Below are 8,636 nucleotides of genomic sequence, written 5' to 3' on the forward strand. Positions count from 1 at the left end.
GTACTATCATCTAATTGGTTACATTTGTGTATAAATGTTTATATATAACTAGAGGCCTGGTGCATGAATTTGTACACTGGTGGGGTTCCTTGGCCTGGCCAGTGATCAGGCCAATCAGGGCATCTCACTCAGTCCTGATCAGGCCAATTGGAACTGGCCGGCCAGAGGGAGGGACTGCGGGAGGTTGGCTGGCCGCAGGAGGTAGGTTGTGAGAGTGCACTGACCAGGGGGCAGTTCCTGTGTTGATCATCTGCCTCCTGGTGGTCAGTGAGCATCATAGCTACTGGCCGGTTATCTGGTCATAATGGTCGCTCAGGCTTTTATATATATAGATAGCTTGAACCATATGAAATTGTATACAATTCTTTAAATCTATAAAAATAGCAATTTAAATTATCTGAATTTTTGACCTATAAAAATAATCTCATATATATATACAAATATATATGCAAATATGTGTATGAAACTAAAGTTTCATAAAACATCACCTACACTTCTTAGATGGAGTGGCTCAGATATTTTCTATTTTACTCTAGTTCATTACATTTTTTTTCTAATTGTAACCCTCTACATTTCTTTCAGAATTACATTTGTGAAAAGGCTGTACAATTTGAAAAACACTCCTAGGTATTCTCATGAGGATATAAATGTAGTGATTGCCAAAATTTAAAACTTAACTCTCAATATGCTTCAATTCACTTTACAACTATTGTTTGGAAGCGCTTAACTCATTACTTGATAGTCAAAACAGCAATAGATACAGCTCTTTTCTGGTCATGAGGCAAATTCTAACAAAGACCATACTATTTCAATCAATTTATAGATGGAGATCATTCCTCTCCCTCCCTCAAAACTTAAGATAATTGTAGATTAGAATGTGCATTTGTATTAAATTTTCCATATTAAAGGCCTGTATCAACTGTGACAATAGCATTCCGATTTCTTTCAAATTCTCTTTATACATTATTTTAGCATATTAGTTGGTAATATTTTTAAAAATTTAATTTACAAACCGAAGACTTTATGAAGATCTTATATAAAGAGATGGTTGTTTTAGTAAGAAACATGGAAGTGTTTTAATTTCTCATTAGAAATATTTGCAATATTAGTTTGGAATGGATTTGAGTGAGCTTAAATAATTCTGAAGTGTTTGCTTTATCCTAATTGCAGGGAAGAGAACTTTTAAATGAAACACTTTTACTTTCAAATTTTTTTATTTTATTTGCCAGCATCACAACCATTCCTCTTAGGATTATATATGAGAAAACAAAATGCCATTAAAAGTGTCTGTGTGAATTCTATTTTGATATTATTTAATTTGATGCTCATCATTAGTGACCACCAAAAGAATGTCGGGAAAAATATGTTTCCCAGATTGATATATGCAATGATTTTCATTTGCAACCATTAAGTGTAATCTTAATGTTTTAGGGCACTGTACATACACTATTTATGTTTAGTCTGTTGGAATTCATAGACCTTCATGTAAGTGTCCTCTTTTTTACTGCTATTTCAGTCCAAGGTCTGCTTCTGGGATATAAGTAAATGGGCCACATACATATATCTCTAAGGCATCAGCCAGGACATTGTCTAATAACTATTTTTATAAAAATTGGAAATTATTAGAAAATTAATTTGCATTCAGGGTTTTGTGTGTCTGTGTCTAATTGCCAAAGGCACAAAAATATAGAAAGGTTCAGAAAAAATGAAAGGTTCTTCTTTTTTCTAGAAAAAAACACATCAGAGTATTAGTTGATTAAAGATATTAGCCTTATTAGGTAAATCATTGTATATGGTGTATTAGGATTCTTCAGAGAAATAGAACCAATAGGATATTGAGAGAAATAGGATAGATATTCGAAGAGATTAATAAGTAGTTATGGAGAAGTTCCACAATCTGCTGTAAGCAAGCTAGAGAACCAGGAAAGCTGGTGGTATAATTCAGTCCAAGTTGGAAGGCCTGAGAAACCAGGGGACCCCAGGAATAAATTCCAGAATTTGAAGGCGCCAGCACCAGGTGCCACGATGTACCATGGCAGGGAAAAATGGACATCCCAGCTCAAGGAGAGAAAGAGATTTGCCCTTCCTTCCCCTTCTTGTTCCATGGTAGCCCTCAATGGATTGGATGATGCCTACTTACACTGGTGAGGGCAATCTCTTTTTCAGTGTCTCTTTTCCAGAAACTTCCTTACAGACACACCCGGGATAATGTTTTGCCAGCTGTTCTTTAGCCTATCCAAGTTGACACAGATTAACCATCACACATAGTAAGCACATAAATCATGTTATTATCATAAAGAAGTATGTTTCTTATTTCCCACTCAGAACACAAAAGGAAATTGTCGTTTTCATTTACTAAATGGATTACCTCACTTAAGTAAGCACGTATAAGCATGTCTAGCTCAACAGTAAATATTAAATTTTCTGAGTCATAGCATCTTTCCATTGAAAGTGAATTTAGAATCCTAATACCAGGCCTCAGTGCGAGGGTCTATCCATTCAATATTAATTAAACATTTAAGAGCAAACTATATGCCAGGCATTAGATTCATGAGAATTGAGGGTTTCGAGTTCCTGGCCAGAATGGTAGGAAAGCAGCAGAAGCTGCAACCTCCCTCTCTGATAACCAACCCTAGAGTAACTGTAGGGTTAGATGGAAACAGGAGGAACCCAATAGAGATTTGGGTGCCCTTGAACTAGTCTGCCAGGGGTGATGCATGGCAGGTTGGTGAGGAGTGAGAGGATTAGTTGGAGGAAAGCTTAAGTCTACTCTCGCTTTTCTCCTGTGTCATCTTGTAACAGACACTGCAGGAAGCTTCACTTCTGAAATTGAAAGCAGTAGCCCAGGTTGCAGAGGCGGATAATGGCAGAGTGTCCCCAGGCCTTGGTGTTAGGAAGTGTTGATGAGAATACATCAGACTGACTGATAGTCCCAGCTATTTATTCCTCCTTTTCTTTCACGTTAAAGCCCTGCGACTGGTGAATATTTCTCTCAATGTACTGCTCATCAAGGATTTAAAGGTAAAACTCCTACAATGTTGTTGCCTAATGGATAACAGCAAACAAGAATGATCAATAGTGTTTACTAGGCAGGGCCTGGGGTTCTGTGCCCTTGGGCTCCTCCCAAGACCTTAAAGATTCTCTTGTCAATTTACATTATCAGCTAAAATGGCTCGGGGTATGTGGCCAAAGTAAATAGATATCATATCATTTCTCTTTCCACGCAAAGTGAACTGCCCAAAGTTCTGCCTACTGGGGGGATTTTCCTTTACCATATCCTTCAGGGCAGTGGTGGGATATAAGGCAGTAGCTCTCTCTCCATTTCTGGCTGGTGCCTGTATAGTGTGAAGATCCCGGCCTGTGCTTTTTCCTCCTTTACTTGGCATCAGTCTTGCCATATAATTTCTATTTAATGGGACGCATTATTAATTCCATTAATAATGGAGCGCATGTTTCAACTTGATGATTTGGTTGACCAAGTAACATTCAGTTCACGAGGAGCAGCTTAGGTTGCATAATCACATGGTGTCCCACCATCAGCTGGTGAGCCTCTGCCAGCAAGTCAGGAGCTTTTCAAAGGGAAAATGGCTGTTGGCCACAGAGGACATGCCCTGACTCCAAAGTCCTAAGGCTTTGCTCTCTGATTTTTCTATTGGGACTTATCAGATACTCCATGTATCTAACTGCTACTTCAGACAACCCTGAGATGAATTTTGAAAAGTGAGGAGGGGCTATCAGGCTGCCACATTAGGAAAGGGCTTTCTAGGAGTACCATGAGCAAAGGGCAGTAGTATTTAGGGAACAGCCAGCGCTTTAGCAGGGTTAAAATGTACGGTGTGATACAGAGGAGGGGGTGGGGGAGGACCGGTGCTAGCTATGGGCCAGTGATGGCGAACCTTTTGAGCTCGGCGTGCCAGCATTTTGGAAAACCCTAACTTAACTCTGGTGCCGTGTCACATATAGAAATTTTTTGCTCTTTGCAACCATACTAAAACACTTATGTTTTTGATATTTATTTTATATATTTAAATGCCATTTAACAAAGAAAAATCAACCAAAAAAATGAGTTCGCGTATCACCTTTGACACGCATGTCATAGGTTCACCATCACTGCTATAAGCTATCCTCAGGTGTTTGTATTTTATCCTGTAAGCCAGTGGTCCCCAAATGTAGGGTGCATCAGAGACACCTGCAGAGCTTCTTAAAACATGGATTGTGGGTTTGGGGTAGGGCCTGAGAATCTGCATCTATAAAAAGTTCCTGGGTGATGTTGATGGTGCTCATCTGGGGACCACACTTGGAGAACTACCGTTGAAAGCAATGGAAGCAGTGAAGCAGCACAATCCGATTTAAATTTACTAAGATCACTCATAGATAAAGGTGTGGTAGATGAATAGGAAAGATAAAGCACAGGAGAAATGAGCCCAGTTGGAAGACAATCAAAAGGATTGTGTTAAGATATTATGAGGGCTTGAGTTAAAGTTGGCAATAGAAATGGAAAGGAAGGGACAATTTATTTCAACAAAAATTTAGCACTTATTAGGTGCCAGCTACTATACCTAAGTATTTTGCCTTGAACCTTTATGGCACTCTGGATCTTTTCAAAATATTTGAGATCCTGGCAGATAAGCAGGTGCTTTCATGATAGAGGATGCAATAAACTTTCTTTGGGGGAATACATCTTAATTCCCAGAAAAAAATGTCTGCTTGTTAGAATTAGATGTCAGCAAAAGGAAACCATCTTGTATCTTAACCACCATAAGGATGGTTCAATTTAAATTTTCTATTTAAATAGGGAAATACATTTTCACCTTCTAAATGATAAAGATTGATAAGAAAGTTAAAGTAGTCTTAATCTTTCTCACTAGACTTAAAAATAGACCCCCCCCCCCCAGCATTTAGGTCAGGTCTTATACAAAGCAATTTCTTAATAAATTTTGGGTTGAATTTGTGCTAAATAATTTATAATAGCAGACATTTTGTGATATCTATTTTTTAAAATATATTTTTATTGATATATTTAATATATCAGAGAGAAAGGGAGAGGGAGAGACAGAAACATCAATGAGAGAGAATCACTGATTCAATCACTGATCAACTGCTTCCTGCACAGCCCCCACTGGGGATCACCCTTGACCAGAATCGAACCTGTGACCCTTCAGTCTGCACACCAATGCTCTATCCACTGAGCCAAACTGGCTTGGGCTATTTTTTAATGTTTTTATTTAAGAAAAATGTCCAAGGAGGCAGATTATGCAAAATAGTCTTTTTTTAAATATATATTTTATTGATTTTTTACAGAGAGGAAGGGAGAGGGGGTATGCCCACAACCAAGGTACATGCCCTTGACCAGAATTGAACCTGGGACACTTCAGTCCTTAGGCTGACGCTCTATCCACTGATCCGAACCGGTTAGGGCACAAAATAGTCTTAAAGCATAATAAATTGAAACAATTTGGAAGAAGTAGACTGACTATTCTGAATTAAATATTAAAATATAGTGTATCATAAAGATAGTTTACTTTCCAGTTTAGTTTAAAACTTGAAATACTTATTTTCTAAGTAAATGTACTTCAGGATTTGATTTAATGAGCAGATAAAAATGTGGTGATTAGTGTAATCAATTGCTGAAAATTTCTACTATACTGTAAAATGATTGGATTGCAAGTGTTTTTAACATTTCTCTTATAACTTTACTAGGGGCCCAGTGCACGAATTCGTGCACCTTGAAAGAAACTGTGGTCCATGACGCTGTGGTGGGCACAGGGGCGGGGTCTCAGCCCATCCTCTGCACCCCTGCCCAGCCCCTTCTGCTGTGGCCCCCAGTCCCCTGTCTGTCGGCAGCCCTGCTCCCACCGTCCCTGCTCCTACATGCTGACAGTGCAGGTCCCACGTGCACCTGCTGGTGGCATGGAGCGATTGGGGCCAGAACTGTCAGGGAGTGCAAGTGGCGGCTGCTGCCCCAATGCCCCCTCAGGAGCAGGGGGAGGTGGAGAAGCCCTCAGGGGCGATCAGAGTCAACAGCCGCTGCTCACACCCGCTGATGGTGCCGAGCAATCAGGGCGGTGCTGGGCATTGACAGCAAGTGCAAGCGGCAGCTCTGGTGCCAGCAGCAGGTGTGAGTGGGGCCGGCACCGGCAGCAGGTGCGAACGCAGGGCAGGACCGTGGTGCATGGGAGCAAAGAATTTTCAGTAACCACCAGAGGCTCTCTGGTCTGGCGGCCCCGCTCACCTGCTCCACCATCCCACCGCAGCCGACACCTGCCATGTTCTGTGCTCTGCCACCTGCTGCTGATGTCTGCTATGTTCCGTGTACCCCCTGGTGGTCAGCACATGTCATAGCGACCAGTAGTTCTGCGGTTCAGTCTATTTGCATATTAGAGTTTTATATATAGAAATTCACTATTTATACCAACTTTTCTTGATCTAAAATGTTTGAGATAAAATGTTCTGATTCATTATTTTGAATAATTAAATATACATCATGTTTAGATAGTCTATTTTCAAAGTTTAAGAATACAATGAAATATGCCACATGAAGGCTATTATCAAACACAGAACATGTACTTTGTTCAAAAAATACTATAGGATTTTACAGTAAGTCATTAATTTTCATCATGAACACCTAATGTGTAATAGTAACTAATATATTTTTTCTTTTTTAAAAAATATATTGTATTGATTTGTTACAGAGAGGAAGGGAGAGGGATAGAGAGCTAGAAACATCGATGAGAGAGAAACATCGATCAGCTGCCTCCTGCACACCCCCAACTGGGGATGTGCCCACAACCAAGGTACATGCCCTTGACTGGAATCGAACCTGGGACCCTTCAGTCCGCAGGCTGACGCTCTATCCACTGAGCATAACTAATATTTCTTAATCATTTACTATGTGCTAGGTACTGTACCATCTGATCTACAAATGTTATTTCATGTAACCCCCATATTAACTGTAAGAAGTTAATATCTTTTTTACAAGTAATAAATTAGCTAAGAGAAATTACAAGATTCACCTAAAATCAGAGTCATATATTATGCTAAAGGCCTGGTGCACGAAATTTGTGTAAGGGGGGAGGGTCCCCTCAGCCCAGCCTGCACCCTCTCCAATCCGGGACCCCTCAGGGGATGTCCGATTGCCAGTTTAGGTCCGATCCCAGGGATTGGCCTAAACCGGCAGTCAGACATTCCTCTCACAATCCGGGACTGCTGGCTCCTAACTGCTCATCTGCCTGCCTTACTGGTCGCCCCCCACCACCTCTGCCTGGTGGCCTGATCACCCTTAACTGCCCCCCCCCCACGCTGGCCTGGTTACCCCTACTGCCCCCCCTACAGGGTTGCTTCCAACTGCCCTTCCCGTGCCGGCCTGGTCGTCCCACACAGCCTGCTGTTCAGTCATTTGGTCATCCCTCACTAACCCCCCTGCCAGCCTTGTTGCCCTATGCAGCTTGCCAGCCTGCTGTCTGGTTGTTACTGTTACTGTGACGGCGTCCCAGACAATTTGCATATTCCTCTATTATTAGTATAGATATAAAAAATATGTGCATGGGGGCGTTCCCCAGCCCGGCCTGCAACCTCTCCAATCAGGGACCCCTCGGGGGATTTCTGACTGCCGGTTTAGGCCCGATCCCGCAACTGGCAGTTGGACATCTCTCTTGCAATCAGGGACTTCTTGCTCCTCACCACTTGCCTGACTGACTGCCTGGCCACCCCCCAACTGCCCCCCCTGCCGGCCTGCCTGTCCACCCCCTAACTGTCCAGAAGGAAGTTGGATGTCCAGAAGATGTCCGGTCACCTGGTCTAATTAGCATATTACCCTTTTATTAGTATAGATAATATCATATAAATTATCCTATATAATAAAATGCTAATTGCAAATAGATCGAATAGCGGAACAATCGAAACAACCGAACAACCGAACAACCGAACAACCGAACAAGGTGTGGTTATGATGTGCACTGATCATCAGGGGGCGTGTGTGGAACATGGTGGGGCACCGGCTGCAGCCAGATGGTGGAGCAGGTGAGTGGGGGTGCCAGACAAGGTGGGGCACCAGTTGCCATCATCGGGGCGAGCCTCTGGTGGTTACTGAAAATTCTTTGCTTTTGCACGCCGCGGTCCCACCCAGCACTTGCACCTGCTACTGGCACTGGCCCTGCTTGCACCCACTGCTGCCACAGGAGCCGCCACTCCCACCCACTGCCAGCACCAGCCCTGCTTGCACCTGCAGCCCACGCCAAAGCCGCTGTGTGCACCTGCTGCCAGTGTCTGGCACTGGTCCCGATCGCTTGGTGCCATCATTGGGTGTGAGCAGCGGCTTCCAGCCCTGATCGCCCCTGAGGGCTTCTCCACCTCCCCCTGATCCTGAGGGGTGATCGGGGCACCAGCCCCCACCTGCTTCGAGGCAGCAGCCACCACCTGCTGACGGCATTGGCCCCACTCTCACCCACTGCTGGCACTGGCCCCAATCACTCCACGCTGTCAGTGGGTGCGAGCAGGGTCAGCACTGTCAGTGTATGGGACTGGTGGTAGCGGGAGCGGGGCTGCTGGCAGACAGGGGACCGGGGGCCTCGGTGGGAGGGGCTGAGACCTGCCCCTGTGCCCACTCCCACGCCAAAGCCGCTGTGTGCACCTGCTGC

This window comes from Myotis davidii, unplaced genomic scaffold (genome assembly GCF_000327345.1).
Source record: "Myotis davidii unplaced genomic scaffold, ASM32734v1 scaffold248, whole genome shotgun sequence".
NCBI classification, from domain to species: domain Eukaryota; kingdom Metazoa; phylum Chordata; class Mammalia; order Chiroptera; family Vespertilionidae; genus Myotis; species Myotis davidii.